Source organism: Pistacia vera, unplaced genomic scaffold (assembly GCF_008641045.1).
Source record: "Pistacia vera cultivar Batoury unplaced genomic scaffold, PisVer_v2 Contig1066, whole genome shotgun sequence".
In the NCBI taxonomy this organism is placed as follows: domain Eukaryota; kingdom Viridiplantae; phylum Streptophyta; class Magnoliopsida; order Sapindales; family Anacardiaceae; genus Pistacia; species Pistacia vera.
In genome coordinates this window covers 41,716-67,212 of record NW_022195100.1, presented here as the reverse complement: position 1 = coordinate 67,212, position 25,497 = coordinate 41,716, and the positions used below count along the sequence as shown (strand labels likewise).

General features: G+C 41.8%; 2 pseudogenes; both read right to left on the bottom strand.

Annotated features, from left to right (window-relative positions):
* Positions 1 to 10,949: 10,949 nt before the first annotated feature.
* On the bottom strand, positions 10,950 to 18,186 carry LOC116131135 (annotated as a pseudogene).
* A 1,407-nt stretch (positions 18,187 to 19,593) lies between these two features.
* LOC116131128 lies at positions 19,594 to 25,408 on the bottom strand (annotated as a pseudogene).
* Between the last annotated feature and the right edge of the window lie 89 nt (positions 25,409 to 25,497).

Genomic DNA, 25,497 nt, shown 5'->3' with positions numbered 1-25,497 from the left:
TTCCTACCACCGCGAGGGTCGTGAAAATGCCCCGCACATACATCGCCTCACACGCCTCTAGTCCGTGTGTCGAGCGCGGTTGGGAATACCAGCCGAGGCGAGGAGGGATCCGACCTCCGAACTCTCCTGAACCGCAACCGGGAAGGCCGGGCTCGCATGGGTGAAAACAACCCAGGTATGGCTCCGTTACCACAAATGAGGAGCTGCAGCGACTCTGGACAGGTTAAGGGAGCAGCGAAACGAACAGGCGCAGGTCGCCTCTACGTCCCCATTTTCTCCTGAAGTGCTAGCTGCTCCACTTCCACCAGGGTTCAGAATGCCAGATTGCGGCCGTTTGATGGAAACTATGATCCGCAGGATCATTTATATGATCAACACCTGATGGAGCTCCACCGGTTTTGAACCTTGCGAAATGCCGCTGTTTGGCCGTGACGCTGACTTCTCATGCCAAACGTGGGTAAGGTTGCTCCCAGCGGGATCGTCAGTTCGTGGCCTCAGATGACACGACGTTCCTGCGGCATTTCCAAGCCAACCGGAAATTTTTAATGCCTTTGAGCTACCTCAGCAATTAAGGCAAGAGACAATGAATCCCTGCAGTCTTACATTGATCGCTTCCACAGGGAGCTCAACAAGGGGCTCACGCACCAGAGGAGTCCATCCGAACTCTAATAATAGCTGGAGTTCGCCCCAAACCGAACTGTGGAAAGAACTGCAGGCTAAGGACGATACCTCCCTCACCAGATTCTATAACCTGGCAGAAAAGTATCTTCGAATAGAGAATTTGCTGGCGGCGCTCCGCCGTCGCGATCACGGCACTTCCAGTAGTATGTCAGGTCAGGGGGACAATAGGCGAGCTGATCGCAAAGGAGACATTGACGGTCAGCGAAAAGGGAAAAACCCCGCTACGAGCAGAAAGAGTCCTATGCTCCTGTCCCCCTTCGCGATCGCGACGGACCCAATACACTCCTTTGAATGTGTCCATATCTGCATCCTCGATAAATCCGAGGAACCAGCCTGCTCGTAGCCCGAACCAATGAAAACCCCCGCTACGGCCAGAAACAACAAAAGTACTGCCGTTATCATCGGGAAAATGGGCATCTCACCGATGAGTGCCGAGCTCTAAAGCGGCTATCGAAGAGCTCATCAAGAAGGGTACTTCAAGAGTACATTGACGACTCCCCAAAAGAAAACCAAGGGGAGCGAAAAAAAAGCGTCGTGATCGCAGCGGGTACGACAGTGTTAATATAATCTTCGAGGTCTGCACCTCGCGGGAAACACGCGAGGACGCAGGAGAGATATGTTCGCGAAGGGCGCCACGACCCGATCAAGTAATGAATACTTCTAGCGACCTCCGAAAGCCAGAAAAGAGGAGCCAATCACTTTCTGCGAGAAAAGCAGCTCGCCTGCACCATCCTCCCGAGGATGCTCTGGTAATCACGCCCCTGATAGGGTGTCATAATGTCTGCAGAATGCTTGTAGACAACGGAAGCGCTGTGAACATCCTGTTCAAATCCGCTTTCGACAGAATGAACCTAGTCGAGCCGACCTGAAGCCAGCCTCGATGCCTCTGTACGGTTTTACAAGGATCACCTGATCCCCAATGGAACGATCCAACTACCGTCACGCTCGGCGACTACGACGAGGTGACTAGGGTACCGAATTCTTGGTCGTGGACTGTCCATCGGCCTTCAATGGAATCCTGGGGCACCTCTGCGAGAACCTTCAGGGCAGTCACTTCCATTTATCATCTCAAATGAAGTTCCCCACTCCAACGGGGATAGAGGAGGTAAGCGGGTCGCAAAGCGCATCTCGCGAATGCTATGTAAAATCATCCAGATGGCCACAAAGGAAAGGGCATTTCTCGGTGTGCACCCCGCCATGCTATGGCGATCATCGGATCGAGCCACAGCCTTGTCCGCGGAGTAAACATAATCCGCGAGTTCAGGAAATCCCCCGGAGCGCCCGGTTAGGATCTGTCCGAGTTTCGGTTGATCCAGAAGAGCCGAGCCGAATGCTAAAAATCAAAAGCTGTCTCACCTTAGCTCGCTTCCGAGCTGGTAAGCTTCTTGAAGGAGAACATTGATATGTTCGCCTGGTCGCATGCATATATGGTCGGGATCACCCAGACGTTATTTGTCATTCACTGAACGTCAGCAGTGAACTAAGCCTTCGCCAAAAGAGAAGGGCAATGATCCGGACGGTACGCCGCATTAAATCAAAGTGAGAACCTTCTCCGCAATGGATCTATTCGCGAGGCTCTACCCGACCTGGGTTGCTAACCCGGTCTTGGTCAAGAAGCCAAATGGCAAGTGGCGGACCTCGTGACTTCAGCGACCTGAATAAAGCTGCCCGAAAGACAGCTTCCCCCTGCCAAGAATCGACCAGCTCGTTGACGCCACCTCAGGGCACGAGCTGTTAAGCTTCATGGATGCATACTCGGATACACAAAATCCCGATGTATAAGCCAGATGGAGAACATACGACCTTCATTACGGACCGGGGCTTACTGTTACAAAGTCATGCCCTTCGGCCCAAGAATACGGGTGGCGACTTATCAGAGGTTAGTCAACCGAATGTTCTCCGACCAGATCGGAGGACAATGAGGTCTATGTGGACGACATGCTGGTCAAATCCCAGGTCGCCACAGAGCTATTTCGCATCTCGCTGAGATGTTTGACATACTCCGACTCTACAGAAGAGAGTTGACCCTCTCAAATCTTCGTTCGGAGTATCGTCAGGAAAGTTCTTGGGATATATGGTCAATCAGCGGGGCATAGAGTAAACCCCGAAAAATTCAAGCTCTGCTAGATATGGAAAGCCCGACCAGTAAAAAATAGGTCATGATCTGAATGGGCGAATAGCGGCACTTAGTCGCTTCATATCAAGGCTAACAGACCGCGTTTATCATTCTTCAATGTTCTGAAAGCCAATAAGAAATTCGAGTGGACTTCCGAATGCGAGCAGGCATTCCAGAGTATAAAAGAGCATCTTGGGAAGCCACCTCTCCTCTCTAAGCCTCTTCCACAAGAAATCCTGCTCATCTACCTGTCCGTGTCTCATGCGCGGTCAGTGCAGCTTCTATACGAGAAGAGGAAAAAGTTCATGGTCGGTATATTATGCAAGTAAGCGTCTATCGGATGTCGAGATGCGGTACCCGGAAATGGAGCGACTAGCTTTTGCCCTATGGTCGCGTCAGAAAGCTGCGACCTTACTTCCATGCCCTACAATCAATGTAGACGAGTTACCCTCCAGGCAGTCCTCCAGAAACCGGAGGCCTCGGTAACTGCTCAAAGGGCCATGGAGCTGAGCCAGTTCGACTAAGGTATACGCCCAGGTCGACTATCAAAGGGTAGTGTTGCAGACTTCATCTCGGAATTTTCCTATCTCCCAAGCGAGCAACAGTCTAGCGAGTCGGCAAGAAACTATTCGAACCTGTCGACCTGGAACCTCTACGTCGACGGTCATCAACAGGAAAAGAGCCGGTGCGGGTCTTCTCCTGGTGCCCCCGAGGGTTTCGGATTCATGGTATCCTCCGTTCGGGTTTAAGGCGACCAACAATGAGTCCGATACGAAGCTCTGCTCGCCGGGCTGCGACTCGCCAAAGAAATGGTGCAACCACGATCAGTGTGTACAGCGACTCTATGCTGGTCGTCACCAGATCCTAGGGGAATACCAAGCTAAGGAAGAAACACGGTCCGCTACCTGAAAGAAGCTAAGGTCTCTCTGGGGTCGTTTAAGCACTTCGAGATCGCTCAGATCCCAGGGAGAACACCTCAATAGCGGACGCCTTGGCAAAGATAGCCTCGTCACTAGATTCAGGGGCTCCTGTAGCATTCTCTGTTCGTTTTGTCAATGCTCCAACTATCAGCTCACCGAAACAGTCCTTGAACGAGGTTCAGCCAGATTCCTGGATGACTCCCATTGTCCAGTACCTCAAGGATGGGATCTTGCCTAGCGACAAGTCGAGGCAAGAGTCCTACAAGTAAGTTCTGCTTTTCACACTCATCGGGGATCAGCTGTACAGGAGAGGATTCAGTGCCCCACTCCTCCGATGTGTGACCGTGAAGAGCAGACTACATCATGAGGGAAATTCATGAGGGGATCTGCGGTAACCACGCAGATCTCTTGCGACAAGATTGTTCGCCAGGGATACTATTGGCCCCGAATCCAAGAAATGCGCACAACTTCGTCAAAATGCAACAATGCCAACGGTTCGCGAACATTCCGCGAGCCCCTTCTCACAGCTGATCACTATGTCTAGCCCCTGGCCATTTTCCATGTGGGGGATCGACCTTATCGGCCCCATGCTAGTTGGAAAGGAGGGTCAAGTATCCGTGGTCGCGGTAGATTACTTCACAAAATGGGTCGAAGCCGAGCCGCTAGCCGCGATCACGACCAGAAGCTGAAAGACTCGTTTCAAGAACATAGTGTGCCGCTATGGAATTCTCACACCCTCATCTCAGTAATGGAAAGCAATTCGATAATGAGGAGTTCAAGCATCTCGCGACGAGCTGGGCATCCTAAAAAGTTTGCCTCAGTCGCCAGACCGCAGGCGATGGCCAAGTTGAAGCAGTCAACAAACCATCAAGCACACTCTGAAAGCCAAGCTCGAGGCAGCCAAAGGAAATTGGGCTGACGACCTCCCCGAAGTCTTGTGGGCGTATAGCCAACTCCAAGGACCTCCCCCTCGGAAACTCCATTTTCCACTAGCCTATGGCTGTGAAGCAATGATCCTGTAGAGGTCAAACGGGGTCTCTTCGGAGGGACTTGTACAATGAGGACAAAAACGAAGCACTAATGAAGCAAGTTTGGATCTGGTCGAAGAGCACCGCAACAAGGCTTCGCTAAGGATAGCACCTACCAGCACGAGCAAAAGATTCTTCCTCAAGGTCAACGAAGAGACTTCCGGTCAGAGACCTTGTGCTAAAGGAAGTTCTACTCGGAACCAGAAAGCCGAGTGCGGGTTACTAGGACCTAACTGGGAAGGTCCATACTGGGTCGACAAAGTCATCAGACCGGGGACCTACCATCAAAAGGTTGAACGGTTCCAAAGTACCCCGAGCTTGGAATGCCGACCACCTCCGGCCGTACTATCATATCCTGAACTCAGCTCTCATTTTTTGTTAATTTCTTTTTAGTATTACTTTGTTCGCTTAAAACAGTTCTATAGTGTTCTGTTCGCACGAAAAATTAGTAAACATTGCCTATGTAAATCGCAAATTGTAAATTGTACACACAATATATGAAAAGAGCGAACTGCAAATTGAAGATGATTTCATTCATTTACAAACAAAAAGAGTCCAAAAACCCGATTACGACAAGGCACACTCATTACGCCTAAGGCTGGTCAGGAAGATCCTTCGAGCCAGAGCCACCTGCCTGGTCGGGTCCCTGGGCGGCCGCGGCAGCCTAGTCGTCCTCCTCGACCATGATCCGCAAGGTCGCCTGCCAACCCTCCGGAGGTCGGACATGTCCAAATCCAGGTTCCTTGCTCGTAGGGAGTAAATAGACCCGATTGCCCAGTCCGCGGCCTTTTCTTCCAGCTCCTCTGACTGATTCTGCATTTCATCAATCAGAGAAGCGACCTCACCCGACTCTCCTGGACTCGGCCTCAAGAGCTAGCCTTTCCTGCTCGGAGGCCTGCCTATCTTCTCAGCTCGCTGAGCCCATGCGAAGGTCGCCTGGAGCTCCTGGTCCTTTTCTCTCCGACTCCCTAGAGAGCCTGGCGGTTGTCCTTTGAAGTTCTCTGACTTCCTCTGCACGCCGTCGATCTCCGCCCTCTGGAAGTCCACTGTTCGCTAAGCAGCGTCCTTTTGGTTCAGATACCTATTCGCTGCTTCGAACGCTTGGGTTCTTTCCGCCTCAACGGACTCCAAACTTTGCTTCAGCTTCGCGACCTCCTCCTGCAGGTCGCTCGTCCCTTTTCCATGGACATCCTCATCGTAAGCAACCCCTGCGAGGATACGAGTTAGACATAAATCAAAATGAAATTTCAAGTACAGCTGGTTTACCTTGCTCAGATGCTGGAACGACGTGGCCATCAGTCGTCGCCCATGTCTGCAAATTCGCCGTACGACTCCGATAGCTCGCAATCGAGCAGGCCATAGACAATTGGCTGCAGGTACTCGGCAGACTCCCCAACGATCCAGAACAGGAGCGTCCTTCGCCTTGTCGCCAGTCACCGCCTCGCTCGCTGGCTCTTTCCCGCACCTCCTGGATTCTTGCGCGTCCTCAAGGCTCCTCCTCGGATTCGGTCTCAGACTCTTCGACCTGGACCTGTTTCTCTTCTTGGACCTTTGGCCGAGCCTTCCTCTGGGGTGAGCAGGAGGTGCCTGAGCGACCTGTTCTGTCCTGGTCGCTTCTTGCACAGGACGAGGCGCGAAGGCGCAGAAGCTCGCAACATTTTGTCGGGAATACACGGGCAGCCTCGGCCGCCCTCTCCCTCCTTGATCGAGGAAAAACAAATGGTGCTCGGCGGGACTGCCCGGACCCTTTGGGGGCATGGTCTCTGTATTTAAGCTCGTCAGTAAGGGAATTTATTCACGACCAGAAAGGGATCAGCATACTTACCTTCTAGGGTTCTAACGACCCTTGTCGGTGAAAAAACCGTACTTCCGTAGGTTCGCGGTTGTCACAAGCTTCCTCGCGTCCGTGTTTCTCGCCCATCCCCCGAAGATACGAGCCTGTTCGGGTTGGCGAGTAAGTCTTGGCTGGTCGTTCTATTAACTGCAAAAGAAAACAGGTCGTTACTATGATCGTGCAAGCAGATAACGAACCCAGCGAAAGGAACCTATTTGGATCCTAAAATGGCAGTGACCGTTATAAAAGAAAAGAAAAACTTTGTCTCGTAGGCCCCCCGCATTGCTGGATAGCTGTGTATCTCCGCGGTAAGGTGGTCGCCGAGACAATAGTACGAATCCTTGTCCCTACTCTTCTTCGGTAGTAGGCGACGCCGAGCTCCACTGCTTAGGCTCCCCTAGCCGTTTTCGCAGCACGCGATGTACATCGCGACAGCGATGACATACGCGTTTGGCGTCAACTGCATTGGTGCGATCTCGAAATGATCCAGGACCGACCTGATGAAAGGATGGAAGGAATCCTCCCTCCACCCTTGAAGATCTCTTCAGAGATCGCGGCAAGGCCATCAGTCGGCGCCGTGACGGCCTAGTGTGGTCGAGGAACACCTCCGAGCGATGTCGAACTGCCTCTTTATCTAGCATATTCCTCGAGGTGAGAACCTATAGACATCGAGAGCTGCGTCCTCGGGAGCTCCCCGCGAGGACGAGCTGGCTCCTTCCTCGGGCCTGGATGTTGACGGTTCCATTCCAGTCTGCAACATTGACAGACAAGTCATTTAGGCCTTCGTGTTTGTCCCGTGCGGTGGCAAGGACAAATACTTAAAACCTAGCAGTGATTCAAGCCGCCATCCACGCTGAATCCAATAACGGCGACGCGACTCTGGTGAAACACCAGACCCAACGCCGTGGTTCAACCAAACCAATGCAAAATGAAAAAGGAAAGACCTTACTCTTGGTATATGGAGCTGGGGCCGAAACTCTTTCTGGTTGCCTGAAAAGCGCTGATCGGGAGAGAATGATTCTTGGTCTGCAAAAGTTTATCACTCGAAGCGAAAGAAATCTCGGTGACCTCATCTGAAAAATACAAAGTTTTATATGGATTGCGAATCGACGGTTACCACCCCTCGGAACCAGAACGGCAGTTCTCTCTCTCCCCGCATTAAATGCGCCCCACTCGCATTAAATGCCGTGAAAAGGGGCGTCGTTTCAAACCCACGTCGCATTAAATGACAGTATAAGGGTTGTCGTTTCAAATGTGTTACACAGTCAATGCTGTCAAAACGCGTCGGGTCATCATACCACGCATTTAATATGTCTGACAAACGCTGTAACGCATGCAGAGCGCCTGACAGCGCAGAGCCAGGTCATTGAACCTCTAAGGTACAGAAAGGAGCGTCCGTCAAGTCCAGGTCGCTAGGATGAAGATTGTCAGGTCGCTTAGGCAAGGGATCGCGCGAGATCGTGTTCGCTGCGAGTCTTAAGCCGAGCTCACCCCATCCAGGTCGAGCGACCAAAGCCTCCAGTGTGACTTAGTTTCCAAGGCTCGTTCCTCAAACCTTAAAAACTAGGGGGCTTCTGTTTGCCCGGAAAATAAAGGGCTGACGTGGGAAAGTCACGTTAAGGGTGACCTGCTCCCGTCAGGGCAACACGCACCCGTCAGACCTACAAAATAATATGGAGCTCACACGCGTCCATTCCTCTGCAGCAAGTCGTGCGAAGTCAGCTGGAAAAAGGAAAATGGGACGAAAAGCCGGATTATATCCTGACAATCACACCAACCCATGGATTTAATGATGATTACACGCTTCAGTTTGAAAAGGAAGAAGACCCCTCCATTAGGGGGATTCGGCCATTCTTACAGGAAACAACTCTCTCTCTCTTGTAAAAGAAAACACTTACTTTTTATAACTCTCATGCGTCAGTCCCCTCGCACCTACCCACACTAATATCAATACAAATCAGTGGACGTAGGACTTGCTACCTTAGCATCCAACCACTTTAAAAGTCTCTTTGCATTTATCCACTTGATATATCCATTATCACGTGTATTAATTCATCAAATAGTGATACCCATGTGACAATTGTTGGTGCCGAAAACGAGCCAACACATACATTCATTGATCTACTGCGATGTTGCTACTCTTCACATGTTACAGTTTGGATGTGTGTATTTCGTTGGTGTCAAAATTATGTATCAATATTATACAATATGAAAAGTGGATCATGTGAGAAATGAAAACGTAAAGGGTGATCATTGTATTCAATTTTATTTAGTCAATGGGATTTCTTGCCCTCAAATAAGCATTTCCGCAAACCAAAAAGCGATACTATTATCAATTTACTTGAGGTACATTTTAGGTACCTCTTAAGTTCTAACCAATACTATTAACTTGATCTGGCATGCGATGGAACAGAGCGGAGAAAATAGAGGAAAAATCAGACGTGCAATAGCAACTCCAAAACTGCTTTGACCAGCTGCTTAACAGCACTAACCTTAATTCTTACGACTGCTAGTAGTAGTAAACGTTGATATTGGCTACAGTTGACATGTTGGACATTGCGTGATCCACACTGCCAATAGCCATTACTATTAATTTAGATATTTACAATACATTTCCCGAATCTACTGATCGCCACCAAAATATGGAAAACTGTCCTCTTGCCATAATTTTCAAAGTTTGTCCTCTTCGTTGAATATATATATACATAATTTTTCAACTCGTGGGGGGACTTTAATTAGCAGTTAAACAGCCTGTAAATCTTGTGCATGTATCAATCACATTTACGGTGCAAATCATTTGAAGTTGAGGAGGCTGTTTAAACATATATAGCTTTTTGCTGCAATTTTGTGAGCTGATTAAGTGTATTCATATCACAATATAAGTTTTGTCCTTCAACTAAAATTAAAATTAAAACTTGATCTAATAGAAATAATCAAACGCTTAAAAATCAAATACATTTTATTAAAAAAATTCTTATTCATTAACTCAAGTTACCCTCCATTTTCATGGAATAAATCTTAAATAAATGATTTCTTACAGGGGTGTGGTATGGATTTGACTCCTAGGCTAAGCCTCAGGCCAGCAAAATTTAACCTAGGAGAAAAAATCTCATATCATTTAACAAAATAATTATCATATGCAATTATGTAACAACACACATATTAATGAATACCAACTACCAAGTACAAGTGACATGATGATTCACTTTATATCACATATGTTATGCCTGGACTTAGGGCTGACGTGACACTCAATTAAGTGCGCAAGGTCAGGCCTCGGGAAGAGCCGCTGCCATTCTGACGCCGCTGCTTCGTGTGATCATGGTGGCACCCATAGCTTGCTTCCATCAGAGTAATGGGTGCAGGTCAGGCCAGATAGAAGTTGTGGATGCCCCGCAAGTCCAACCTGCAGCAAATCACGTGAATTACTCTAAACGAAGGATTTGCACGGATCATCCCATCAACTTGTAATTCAATAATGATTACCTCAAGGCATCCCACTATAAAATGGGAGCTCCTCTCTCATTAAAGGGATTTCGCACATTTTACTCTTGATAAAAACTCACTATCTAGAAAGACAGTCTTGAATATCTTGTATTTTCAGTGTAAAGTCAGTCATCTAAAGCGACCTGACCCTTATCATTAATAAAAACATCAGTGGACGTAGGATTTGCTTCCTTAGCATCCGAACCACTTTAAAAAACTCATTTCTCAATGCATTTATCCATTCTTCAAAAACCTTTCACGTGTGTCTTTGGGGCTAACTCAACATTTCACATGTGCTTTTAGTTGGTGCAAAATCGTGCATCAACAACATAAATTAAAATATCTAATACGGAGCTGAGAAAGCAAAAATATGTAACACTTTTATTACAGAAGCAAGTTGTAACAATGAACCCATATTTTTTAGACATTAAGGTATTGTGCATGTATTTTATTACACAAAATCTGAAAAATCAAAGTATTTTCTCATTAAACAACAATTTCAATATTTTGATAAATTAGATTATAAAATAAAGTGTAGCTACACATAGAATTCATAGTGTTCTTTATTGCAATTGTCTTTAAGGTTAAACTCGCCAATACAACAAATTTATACTCATTTTTCGATGCTTTTTTGGATCCTATCATTGAAAATAGCCCATGTATGGCCTGGGTCAATCCGAAGGGGCTTTGACGAAACCATGTTTAGGATCTCTTCTGCTCGCTCTGTAGTGAAAGAAATTGGTCGGTGCCATTCCGTTTCACTCATGTACGTAAAGCTAAAAATGCAAGCACCGCAAATATTGCACAACACACTTATTTACATATAAAAAATTCATCGTATTCTATTATTGAACATATATATTAATATTAGAAATTAGAATCCATCAAATTTTCCTTGAAATTGCACACAGATCGAGGTTTCCGTCAATGTGAAGTGTGACATGGTCCTGTAAGTTACATTTTTGATATCATCAACCAATTTGAAGTGGAAGAAGCGAAGAAGGGCCATTGATACTATTTTCATTTGTCGGTAAGCAAAGTCTTTCCCTAGACAAATTCTTGGACCAGCCTAGAAATAAGAACAAATTAAGTATTAAGACCATGTGATTGGGATGCAGTATAATGCAATCTAATTAAGGAAAGGATATTACGAACATGAAAAGCTATAAATTTGAAAGGTGATTCAGGTTGAAAAATTCCGTTGTTAACCATCTTTCAGGTCTAAATTCCTCAGCATCCTCTCCCAACTATAGGCATTCTACCCATTGCATAAGCGGATAATACACAATATCTCCTTTTTTCAATCGAAAACCATCAGGAAGAATGTCGTCTGTTTCTGCACACCTTCCATCCTGTCATACCAACACCATTATGACTCAACATAACCACTATCTAAATGATACTTTGGCCTAATTAATTTTCATACCAAAATTAAGCTTGTTCCTATTACTCAGAAAAAAAAAAATTAAAATAAAATTGCCTACCACAGGAACTGCAGGGTATGCCTCAAGGTCTCTGTCAAGGCTGCATGAAGGTACTGCATTCTCTCAAGTGTTTCCTCCTCCGTTATGTTTGCAACAAAATCGTCAACGTTAATTTCTTTTTCTTGACTACAGTACCAGTGACATCTTTTACTTCTTGTACAATCTTTTCCTGTATCAGAGGTTTTTGCAGAGCATATAGAAGAACCAAGATAGTGTGTTAGCACTTGTATCTTTGCCGCTATCATAAAATTCAATATTATATCTCTCAAGTATTTATCATTCATTTTCCCTGGATCCTCCTGACTCGCCACCAAAATCTTGAAAGTATGTCCTCCTCCTGATTCTTCAAATAGAAAATTAATAATGGCAAACCTTTAGGAATTAAGTTAAAAAAACAAAGAAATGGATTTAACACAGATTGATATTAGAAACTCACATAATCTTGTTGCGCAGCTAAATTATTTTCTCTGGTGTTAATAAGTTTGTGCACAAAACTATCAATGAGTTTGATATTCTTCTTAAGGGATGCTTCAGAGCCAATATTGAGATACCTTTTCAGCTTCCATATTGGATCAATAAACCGCCGAACACCAAGCATTTGAATCATCGAAGGCTTTCATAAATTCAATCCCCTCTTTGCTTGATCCATCCAACAATTCAAATAAACACCAACCCAACCTTGAATATGGAATCCAAAGTGCATCTTGTTATGCAACGGAAACATAAACTCTAACGCTAGCTATTGAATATAATAATAACAATAGTAAGCATAAAAAATAGCCAAAATTAAATGCAAAAATAATAAAACCAGGAATTAACGAGGTTCGTTATTGAAACCACGTCCTCGGGTGCTGCAAAAGAAAACTCCACTATCTCCAAAACATTACAAACTTTTGGGCAATACAAACAATACCCAAAACAAAGGGGAGATACAACAAACTTACAAACTAAAGGGTCCTTAAAGAAAAACCCTAAACAAAAGAAGTATAATGGAATTACAACTTGGGATGCCTAATAACAATGATGGGTCCTTATATATAGGCCCCAAAAGTTTCCCACTTTTCAATCCTAATCAATGTGGGACAAACAACCTTTTCTTGGCCTATTACATATAAGTCCCTAAACCTTTCTCCATTATCATTTCTACCCCATGTGATTTTGCTAAAAGCCATTTTTCAAACAATCTCCACCTGGCGAATTAGCAAACCTCAAATTTTGTATTCTTCTGTCAAAATTTGCAACACCTCCAATGTGCCAAAAGCACAATCAAGCTCTTAGGATGTTGATCAAGTTCAAACAGTGATTGAACTTGATCATTGTCACTACTTTTGTTAAGACATCTGCAGGATTCTCAGCAGTCCCAATCTTCTCTAATAAGATTCTTCTTCAGAAATAATTTCCCGCACAAAGTGGTAACAACATCTATATGCTTGGTGCGAAAGGAATACTAGATTCTTTGTTAAGTGAATAGCACTCTGACTGTCAGAATAGATATCTTCTTCTGACTAATTTTCAATTCATTCAATAGCCCTTGTAACCAAATAGCTTCCTTCACAGCCTCTGTAACTGCATGTATTCTGCCTCTGTAGTAGACAAAGCAACTGTAGACTGCAAAGAAGATTTCCAACTTACTGGGGCTCTAGCAAGAGTAAATACATATCCAGTAGTTGACCGACGCTTATCCAATCACCAGCATAATCAGAGTCAACATAGCCAACACAGCAATTGACTAAGATTTTCATCCTGCTCAAAAACCAAACCAATGTTTACAGTACCTATAATATACCGTAAAATCCCTTCACCTTGCCAATGTCCTTTACCAGAGCTCATATACCTGCTCATAATTCCAATTGCATGTGAAATGTCGGGCCTAGTACACACCATTGAATACATCAAGTCACCACCGCATTTGAATACGGAACTTTTGACATATACTCTCGTTCTTCATGCGTACTTGGAGATAATGATGCACTAAGCTTTATATGAGGAGCAAGTGGAGATTACTCAGGTTTTGTACTTTTAGTTATGCCAAAACGTTGTAAGACCTTCTTTAGATACTGCTTTTGTGTCAAACAAACCTTGCCATTTCCTCTATCTCTAATTATCTCCATACCGAGAATCTCTTGGCTTTCCCTAAATCCTCATCTCAAATTCTGATTTAGTTGAGCCTTTAACTTCTCAATTTCTTCTACATTCTTTGAAGCAATCACATATCATCAACACTATAGAGTAGATAAATGAGAGTATCACCTTGTAGCCTTGAAAATACACACAGTTGTCAAATTTGCTTCTTGTGTACTCCTGACCCATCATAAACCTATCAAATCGCTTGTACCACTGCCTCGAGATTGTTTCAAACTATAAAGCGATCTTTTCAGTTTACAAACCCAATCTTCCTTCCCAATACTCCATATCCTTCTGGCTGAGTCATATAGATTTCCTCTTCCAATCACCGTGTAGAAACGCGGTTTTCACATCAAGTTGAACAAGTTCAAGATTCATCTGAGCAACCAAGGCCAACAAAATTCTAATGGAAGAATGCTTTACAACTGGAGAAAATACCTCATTGAAATCTATTCCTTCCTTTTGAGCGTAGCCTTTCGCCACCAACCTTGTCTTGTATCGAATGTCTTTCAAATTCGGAAATCCTCTTTTCTTTCATATACCCATTTGCATCCAATTGCCTTCTTATTCTTTGGTAATTGAACGACCTCCCAAGTTTCATTCTTATGGAGAGATTGCATCTCTTCTTTCATGGCTTTCCTCCATTTACCATTTCGGAACTGCTAGCTACTTCATTATAAGTGGAAGGAACTTCACCATCTTCAATTGGGAGTGCATAGGCCACCGTATCAGCAAAACGAGCAGGCTTGCGAATTGCTCGTCTTGGCCTATTAACAGCATGGATCTTGTTGAGGTTCTTGGGAAGAATCCTCTTCTCATCTCCAATGAACTCCTTATCATAGGAGTCTCATTTCCAGCTGGGCTAACTGATGTTGTTTCAAACTCCACCTGCGGCTGAGTAGCTCCACCTGCTGCTGAGTATGCTCCACCTGTTGCGGAGTACTGAAAACCTTCATCTGGCTTCCTGTTTTCTTTTCTAACAAGAAACTCATCAAATGTCACATCCCTACTAAACAGTATTTTCTTCGAACTTGGACACCAAAGACGTATCCTTTCACACCTGAGGTAATCCCCATAAATACTGCTTTCTTTGCTCTAGGATCTAACTTAGACTCTTTTACATGTATAAACAGTGGAACCAACACATGTAGAAGTCATAATCAGAAAACAGGTTTTCCAGACCATACTCAATCGGCGTCTTGTCTTCAATTGCAGTTGATGGTAGACGATTAATGAGATGACACGCATATATAACTGCCTCAACCCAAAACTCTTTGCCCAACCCAGAATTGGACAACATACACCAAACTTTCTCTAGTATAGTTCGATTCATGCGTTCTGCCACCCCATTCCTGTGGTGTATTTCTCACTGTAAAGTGACGTACTATTCCTTCGTCTGGCAAACTTTCAAAAATGGATCACTACGATACTCCCCACCATTATCTGTATGTAGCTGCTTGATCTTTCTGCCATTCTGAGTCTCAATCACTTTTTCCATTTGGAAAACACCAGTACGTTATCTTTAGTTTTTATCACATACACCCAAACTCTTCTGGAAAAATCATCTACAAAAGTGACAAAATAGTGCATACCTCCCAAGATGTTTGTTTGGTAGGTCCCCACATCAGAATGAACATAATCCAAAATACTCTTAGTATTATGGATTACGGTGCTGAATTTCACTCTTGTCTTTTTCCCAAAAACAATGCTCACAAAAATCTAGCTTACAGGTCTTTGCACCTTTCAATAACCTTGATTCACCAAACTAAGTAAGGCTTTTTCACCTGCATGCCCCAAACGCATATGCCATAGCTTGAGCATTTCTGAATCTACATCCTTCTGCACGACTACATCGTCGTTTCAATAATTGTACTACCATTATAGTATACAAGTTGTTTCTCCTGCCTTTGCTTCATTACCACAAGAGCGCCTGAAGAAACTTTTAGAATTCCACTCGCATATTCACTGTGAAGCCTTTAGATTCCAAGGCTCCCAAAGAGATGAGATTCTTTTTCAACTTCAGTACATACCGAACATCTGTCAGAGTTCTAGTTGAGCCATCATGATTCTTCAACCGAATTGAACCTATCCCGGTTGTTTACAAGCATCGTCATTGCCCATATAAACAACTCCACCATCAAGTTCTTCAAAATTAAAGAACCACTTGTGGGGACACATATGATAGGTACAACCTGAATCTATAATCCACTCATTTGTTCCAGAGGGGATGGTAGGCTAACTAGACAGAAATCTGACTCATCCTTCTCACGCTCAATAACGTATGCATCAGAAGCAGCTTTGCCTCTTTCTTTTGCAACTTCGGACAATCTTTCTTCCAATGCCCTTTCTCATGACAAAAGGCACATTGATCCCTATTGAGTTTTCCCTTAAAACGAGATCTTCCTCTTTTCTCCTTCTTACGACTCTGATTTTGACTCAGCCCTCTTGCAACAAGAGCTTCTGCCGACTCATCTCATTCTCCTTCTGATCCTCTTCCGAATTTCATGATTGGACAGAGCAGAACAAACTTCTTCAAAGGACAATTTTTCTTTCCCAAGAAGTGTAATACTAAGATAGTCCAACTCATCTGGAAGAGATCCAATTAACAACATAGCCTTATGCTCATCTTTGAATGTTTCATCCAAATTTAACAAATCAGCAATTAATCTATTAAATGTATCAATATGGCTACTGATATTCGTACCTGGTCTCAACTGAAGACGAAACAGTCTTTTCATCAAATAGAGCCGATTCTCATTACTTCTCTCATGTATTTGTTTTCCAGCGCCTTCCATAACTTATTGGCAGAAGTCTCTTTCATGATGGATATTTTGCTCTCTACAAAGACATGAGCGAATCATCCCACACACTTTTACATTCAACCTCACCCAGTCTTTCTCATAGACATCTTCTGGTTTTCCTCCTCCAAAACGATTCTAGATCCTGCTGATACAACTCTCCATTACCTCACTCAGCCACAAGCCAAAATTATTTTGGCCATCAAATTTTTCAACATCAATTTTGCATTTGAAACCGTTATCATCTTTACGGGTGTGGATGTGGGTGCCGCGACGGTGATGCCTCGGACGATAATCCTCGGACAATGATGCCATATTTGCCTTACTCAATTAGCTTGGCAAACAAAGTTCCCAATAACCGCTCCCACAATATTATATTCAATAGCTAACCAACAAGTCACATAGTAACCAACAAATCAACAATAGCCCTAGGTAGTAGTAAGTGCTGAAATATTAAATACACACCAGGAAAATTCCCAGGAAACAATGGAGGGGTCACAAATGGTCCCACTTAAAATCCAGTCTCCTTAGACTTTTATTGTCTTTTTGACAGAATTTCCTAGACATGCATATAACCATACAAATAGCTACTCATTGTCCTAAACCTAGGCTCTGATACCAATTGTTATGCAACGGAAACATAAACTCTAACGCTAGCTATTGAATATAATATAACAAGTAGTAAAGCATAAATAAATAGCCAAATTAAATGCAAAAATAAAGAATACCAGAATTAACGAGGTTCGGTTGAAACCTACGTCCTCGGCGCTGCAAAAGAAAACTCCACTATATCCAACATTACAAACTTTTGGCAATACAACAATACCCAAAACAAAGGAGAGATACAACAAAACTTACAACTAAAGGGTCCTTAAAGAAAGAAACCTAAACAAAGAAGTATAATGGAATTACAACTTGGGATGCCTATAACAATGTATGGGTCCTTATATAGGCCCCAAAGTTTCCCACTTTTCAATCCTAATCAATGTGGGACAAACAACATTTTCTTAGCCTATTACATATAAGTCCCTAAACCTTTCTCCATTATCATTTCTATCCCATGTGATTTTGCTAAAAGCCATTTTCAACACATCTCATCAGTATCCTACAAAGAAACATTAATTAGGGCGCAATAAGAAATTAGACACATTACGTTACATGTATTAAAATATTCGAAATGATATAACTAGAGATGCATCTTACTTGCATATCAAACACCTGTCCGCAATAGCAAACTCGTAAACTGTTTTGACCAGCTTAACCGCGTTTCTTCTAAACACACCAACACTAAAATCTCTAAGAACTCTTTTTGAAAACTCAAAGCTAGCTAGCTTCCTCTCTGCCTCCACTTCTCTCCATCGACTATAAATATTCCTGGCCAAAAGATCGGTGGCTATATCTTGATTATATTACCTTTCGAATAGTTACTGAAATTTGTTTTCAGGATGTGTTCTATGTTCCGTATATCGGTTGTGTATATTTCGCTCAGTGCGGGAGCAAGAAGCCGAAAAGTGCTTTGTTTTCGGGCAAATTGAGTTTGGTAGTCATAACGTTTGTTCAGGTAGAGGACCGTTGAAAGACTGTACCTTTTACTGGTGGATACAGGGTCTTTGAAAGATTTGCCTGAATAGATTTGATTTGAGAAAAGAGAGGGTTAAGAAGAGAAATAAAAGTGACAACACAATGAAGGTAAAGATGGCCAAGATGATACTCATTTTTTTTTCCCTGTTGTGTAGGAGAAGAGATGGATGATATTTATTATATATTGAGCCTGTTCTCTATCTCGTAATTCCTCCTGGAACATGAGAAAAATATGATATTGAAAAGTGGATCTTTGAGGAAAATATATCTACATCTATTAGAGACGTGACCACGTTAGGTGATGCATTATTGCATTGTATATTAATTAATTTATTACTTATCTTTGCCATCCTGCGCATGGATGGGTACAGAGTCGGGAAAACTCAGACACTAGCAAACCCCAAAAGCCAAACTGCTTGACAGCATTCATTCATTTTTTTTTTTTTTTTTTTTTACCAGATGTTTTTAGACCAGTTTTGTACCCTGATACTAATCTTTCGAGACTTAAGTTGACAGCTATAAATCTTCTCTAGTCACACCTATTAGCAATCTGGTGAATCGAACTAAAACCTCTTAAATATACACCCAAAAATCTCATAAGTTAAGCAACTCAATGGTGGTTAGCATTCTTCTCCTCTGCAACACTTTTTTTTTTTTAATTCTGAAACAAACAAAGTGGTATTGCATTTGCTACGTAAATCTGATATCATTCTTTATCGACACCTTGTATGATGTTCTAATTCAACTCATTTACTGTATTTTTTGAACTACATAAAATGTTAAATTTATTATTATTATTACTGTAACCTCATACTTATTGAGTAGTTTCATGGACATACTTTTAAGTCAAAAGCTAGTAGGTAGTTGACTTCACTTTGGCAATGCCTTTCTTTGTTGGGTTTTCGGCTCAATATAACAAGAGCATTACGAACAACTCTAGGATCTTCGGCTCATTTTGAGGCCTGTGATTCCGTTTTACTTATCTAGGCTTGGGCCAATAAGTGACATCCGCGCCTATTAATGGTTAATATACAATTACATAGGGTAAAGCTAACAGTGCAGCACCACACCAATTACATAACACTTATACTAATAAATCTCGTATTCTATTTTTGAACATATATATTAAAACCCATCAACTTTTCCTTGAAATTGCACAAAGATGGAGGTTTCCGTCAATGTGAAGTGTGAACATGGTCTTGTAAGTTACATTTTTTGTCTCATCACCAATTTGAGTGAAAGAAGCAAGTAGAGCCATTGATAGTATTTTCATTTGTCGGTAAGCAGTCTTTCCCTAGACAATTCTTGACCAGCCTGGAAAATAAGAACAAATTCAAATATTAAAACTGTGTGATTGGGATATAGATATAATGCAATAGCTGATTAAGAAAGGGATATTACGGACATGAAAACTATAATTTGAAAGGTGATTCGGTTGAAAAATTCCATTGTTAGCCATCTTTCAGTCTAAATTCCTCAGCACTCTCCCCAAATAAGACATCCTACCATGCATAACAGATAATACACACCATCTCCTTTTTTCAATCGAAACCCTCAGGAAGAATGTCGTCTGTTTCTGCACACCTTCCATCCTGTCATAACAAACCCACTACCACCTATAACCACTATCTATAGGGTACTTTGGCCTAATTAATTTATATCAAAATTAAGCTTGTCCTATTACTCAAAAAAAAAAAAAAAAAAAAAGAAACTTTAAAATAAAATTGCCTACCACAGGAACTGCAGGGTATAGCCTCAAGGTCTCTGCCAAGGCTGCTGAAGGTACTGCATTCTCTCAAGTTTTTCTTCCGTTTGTTTGCAACGAAATCATCAAGGTTAATTTCTTTTTCTTGATTACCAGTACCAGTGACATCTTTTACTTCTTGCACAATCTTTTCTTGTATTAGAGGGTTTTTGCAGAGCATGTAGAAAAACCAAGATAGTGTGTTAGCACTGTTATCTTTTCCGGCTATCATAAAATTCAATATTATATCTCTCAAGTATTTTCATTCATTTCACTGGATCCTCCTGACTCGCCACAAAAATCTTGAAAGTATGTCCTCCTTTTGATTCTTCAAATAGAAATTAATAATGGTCAAACCTTTAGGAATTAAGTTAAAAAAACAAATAACATGAATTAATACACAGATGATATTATCAGAACTCACATAATTTGTTGCGCGGCTAGAAGGTTCTCTTTGTGCTAATAAGTTGGTGCACAAAACCATCAATGAGTTTGAATTCTTTTAAGATGCTTCAGAGCCAATTGAGATACCTTTTCAGCTTCCAGAATGGATCAACATATCTCTGATACACCAAAGCATTTTGAATCATCGAAGGCTTTCATGAATTCTGTCCCCTCTTTGCTTGATCCATCCAGGCAATTCAAATCAACACCAAACCCAACTTTGAATATGGAATCCAAAGTGCATCTCATCAGTAAATCCTACAAAAGAAAACAATAATTAGGGCGCAATAAGAAATTAGACATACTACGTTACATGTATTAAAATATTCTAAATGATATAATGGAGATACTTGGCACTTACTTGCATGTCCAGGACCCGACCCGCAATAGCAAACTCGGACACTGCTTTGACCAGCTTAACAGCGTTTCTTCTAAACACAGCACAACTAAAATCTCTTAGAACTCTTGTTGAAAACTCATAGCTGGCTAGCTTCCTCTGCTGCCTCCACTTTTCTCCATCGACTATAAATATTCCTTGGCCAAAAAGATCCGTGGCTATATCATGATTAAATTCACCTTTTGAATAATTACTGAAATTTGTTTTCAGTATGTGCTCTATGTTTCGTATATCGGTGGTGTAGATTTGGCTTGCTGCAGGAGCAAGAAGGCGAAAAGTTTTTTGTTTTCTGGCATCTTCAGTTTGGTGGTCATACAGTCTGGTGAAGTAGAAGAGCTGGTGAAACACTGTACCATTCACTGGTGGATAAATAGGTTCTTTGATAGATTTTCCAGAATAGGATTTGATTATGACAAAAGAGAAGGTTAAGAAGAGAAAGAGAAGTGACAACGTAATGAAGCTAAAGATAGCCAAGATGACACCCATTTTTTTTTTTTTCTTTTTCCAGTTGTGAATGAGAGATGTGATCCATGAAAGAATTATCTTGAATATATATTCAGCTGGTTCTGTATCTTATAATCTATCGTGGAACATATGAAGTATATACTATTGGAAAGTTGATCATGTGAGTGAAATATATCTATGAAGAAATTAATACGTTAAGGGTGATGCATTTCATTCCAATTTTATTTAGTCAATGTGATTGCTAATTAAATTAACTTTCAGTAGTACATTCTAAATAATCTCATAACATAAGCAATTATTAACATGATTTTTGCCAATCCAGCGCATGAGATGAGAACGGAGTAGGAGAAAAATATTAGAAAAATCATACGTGTATTAGCAAACTCCAAAACTGCTTTGACCAGTTTAATTAACAGCATTTATTCTTAAATTTTAATTATTATATTACAGAAAAAAATAAAATTGACACCCCTAAAGTTTTTCTGTTCACGCTTAAGAAGTTTGACTGTTATTAAGTATTTGTAGTTCCTTTTCCCTGAATCTCGTGGCCGCCACCAAAAATATTAATTGGAAGTATCTCTTTGAGATATAATTTTCATTTTTTTTTTTTTAAGAGTAAACGACTTTTTCCCACCCAAGGTTTGCCTTAATGGCACTTTTTCACCTAAAAAGTTTCAAAATTCCACTTTCCTACCAAAAGTTTATATTTTATTAATACTCAAAATACACTTCACTTTCTTAGTTGGCATTCGACGAGTTACTAGGATCCAAGGTAAGAGGGGTTTTGTAGAGTAGAGGTCAACGGATCGAATAGTGGTGACTGATTAAATATTCGCTATCGGAATTAGCTGAAAATCAACTAAGAATAGGAAATACTAGGTTTGCGATGGCTGGCAATCGACGAGAAATCAGTAGGGGTGTTCGGTTCCAGGTACCCTACACTTTTTGAAGGAACTGGAACCGACGGTTCCTTGAAATTTGGGACCAGAACCGAAACCGACAGTTCCGATTCCTAGATACCCAGAACCAGAACCTGTAACAACGGTTTCGGTTCCTGTTCTGGGTGCCCTGTAAAATTTTATGACCCCCCAAAAGTTTTTAGAATGGCAAAAAAACCCTTAAAAACTTACAAATACCCCCCCTGGCACTTGTTAACAAAAATAAAATTACAAATTATAAATTTAAAATTATAAACTTCATTACTTTGTAAAGGTAGATTCTCAAAAGTCAAACCAACTTACTTTAAATGTTATGAAATATAAATATAAATGTATTCACATTACTTTTTCTAAAAAAGTTTTTATTAACCCCCATAATCTTTAATTTTATTTTATATTAGTCTCGGTTCCTGGTTCCTGGTTCCGATTCCAGTTCCTAACTATAGGAATCAGAACCGGAACTGCACAGTAACGGTTCCAAAAATTTGGATCCAGAACCTACACATTGACGATTAGTTCTGGGTAGGAACCGGAACCAAACCTAGGGTACCCGCAGGTTTTGGTTCCAACCGATTCTTTTGAACACCCTTAGAAATCAAGTGCGGGAGTCAGAGAGATTTTGTAAAAAAGAGATTAGAGGTTTAAATGGTGGTGACTGAGAGAATTTTTGCCGCCGAAATCAGCTTTGGATAGTAACGGAATATTAACTTTGGGTGGGAAAGTGGTATTTTAAAACTTTTTGAATGGGAAAGTGTCATTAAGGCAAACCTTGGGTGGGAAAAAGTCATTTACTCTTTTTTTTTTCTATGACGTGGTATACGGACCTAATGTTGGAAAAGTAACCCGCCCGGCCCGTGGCGGGTTGGTGGTTTTGGCAGGTTAGGCCTGCCACTTGTTAGGGTTGGCTGGCCTAGGCCGGCCCGCCAACCTTAACCTTCCGGGTTAGGCTGCGGGCTGGGCTAGGTTAGCCCCCTTTTTTGATTTTTTTTTTCTTTTGTTTTGTTTAGTAATTAACATTTATAAATGAATAAATGTAATTGTTTTTAGTTAACTTTTCAAATATCAATAATTCAATTAAATTAATTTTTTTTGTTTTGTTAACATTTCAAATATTAATTCAATTTTAATACAATAAAATTGTAATATAAGAAAAATTAGATTTATTCATTTATCAAAAAAAAAAAAATTACAACAATTATTGCCTCGTAAAAAACTTCACCAAGAAAAACCCAATGGGACAAAAACTTGGTAAAGAAGAAAGAGTGCAATAATTAGCAATTAATTTACAAGTTACAATTTACAAAACAACTAATACGGGGGTTGACTAGGACCTCCCTCATCCGCATCATCTATATTACAAAATTGAAATGATTCTATTAAAGTATCGTCGACAACCTCGTATTGATCTTGATGGCGCAACCGTTCCCAATCTCGAAGACATGTGAGGACTTCAATCATTTTTTGTGAAAGTTTAGTCCTCCTTTCATTTAAAATTCTTCCACTTGAACTAAATGTTTGTTCGGATGAGACGGTTGAGACATGAACAGCGAAAACATCCAAGGCAAGTCTTGATAATACTAGAAAAATACATTTTCTGATTTTCCAATATTCTAAGACATCAAAGTTCCCAAATATTGTTGAAGCTCGTTACTCTGGATCCTCCTGACTCGACACCAAAAATCTTGAAAGTATGTCCTCCTTTTGAATCTATAAATTGAAAATAATGGTCAAACCTTTAGTAATTAAGTTAAAAAAAAACATATAATAACGGAATTAAAACGGATGATATTTATCGAAACTCACATAATCTTGTTGCACGGCTAACAGATTTCTCTTGGTGCTAATAAGTTTGTGCACAAAACCATCGATGAGTTTGATATTCTTTTTAAGGGAGGCTTCAGAGCCAATATTGAGATACCTTTCCAGCTTCCAGATTGGATCAACGTATCGCCGATACACCAAAGCATTTGAATCATCGAAGGCTTTCATGAATTCAATCCCCACTTTGCTTGATCCATCCAGGCAACTCAAATCAACACCAAAACCAACTTTGAATATGGAATCCAAAGTGCATCTCATCAGTGAATCCTACAAAAGAAAACAATAATTACGGCGCAATAAGAAATTAGATCCGTTAAGTTACATGTAGTAAAATATTCAAAATGAAATAATTGGAGATACTTAGTACTTACTTGCATTGTTTTAAAACCCGGCCAGTTCAACTGGGACCCCGAAAGCTTCAATGGGCCGGGTTTATATTTTTCCTATTCACCCAAAACCCTAGGATTTGGGAGGATGATCGACGAACAATTGACGGCCGGAATGTTAGGGCTTTTGGAGAGAAATTGCCGGTGAATGTAATGGTAGTGACGGAGTTGATTTCCGGTGAGTAAATCGACCGAAAATCAAACAAAACTGGCAACGGCAACAATGGGATTTTTCCAACAATTGGTGAGGCTAACAGGGGTGGGGTGAGGTGAGTTTTGGTCAAGAGGAAAAGGGGAGTCATTCCTGGGTGATGGGGAGGGTTTTCGACGCCGGCGTCGATGAAATCTGGCCTAGAATGCCAACGCCGACGTCGGTGAGATCTGGCCAAAATCGAACCTATTTCGGCCAGATCATGGGTATATTTTGATAGAAATGGGCTCAAGTGATGATTGGGGTTGCATCTGGGGTGTCACCGCCGCTAATCAGTCGACGGTTGATTTGCATTTGGGGTGTGTTTGATAAATTTCAAACCTATAGGACTTAACGTAATTTTTAAGGGTATATTTGCTGAATTTTAAAAGTTGTTGTCAATCGGTTTGACCGTTGGTCAAACCGGGACCCGGAAGCTTTGTTGGGTTTCACCCCGGGTTGGGTTTTAAAACATTGCTTACTTGCATATCCAAGACCAGACCCGCGGTAGCGAACTCGGAAACTGTTTTGACCAGCTTAACGGCGTTTCTTCTAAACACAGTACAACTAAAATCTCTAAGATCTCTAAGAACTCTAGTTGAAAACTTAAAGCCGGCTAGCTTTCTCTGCTGCCTCCACTTTTCTCCATCGACTATAAATATTCCTTGGCCAAAAAGATCAGTGGCTATATCTTGACTATGATCACCTTTTGAATAATTATTGAAATTTGTTTTCAGTATGTGTTCTATGTTTCGTATATCCTTCGTGTATATTTCGCTTTGTTCCGGACTGAGAAGCCTAAAAGTTTGTTGTTTTCTGGCAACTTCAGTTTGGTAGTCAGAGAGTTTGTTGAAGTAGAGGAGCTGGTGAAAGACTGTACCTTTTACTGGTGGATAAGTAGGGTCTCTGACAGATTTGCGAGAATAGATTTTAAATATTAAAACTGTGTAATTGGGATGCGATGTTGCCATCAGATATATGCTAAGCAAGCCATTCCTATTATTACTAAATTACTAGGACAAATATAAATTTATCTGTTGTTGGCTACAATCGGTCCTGA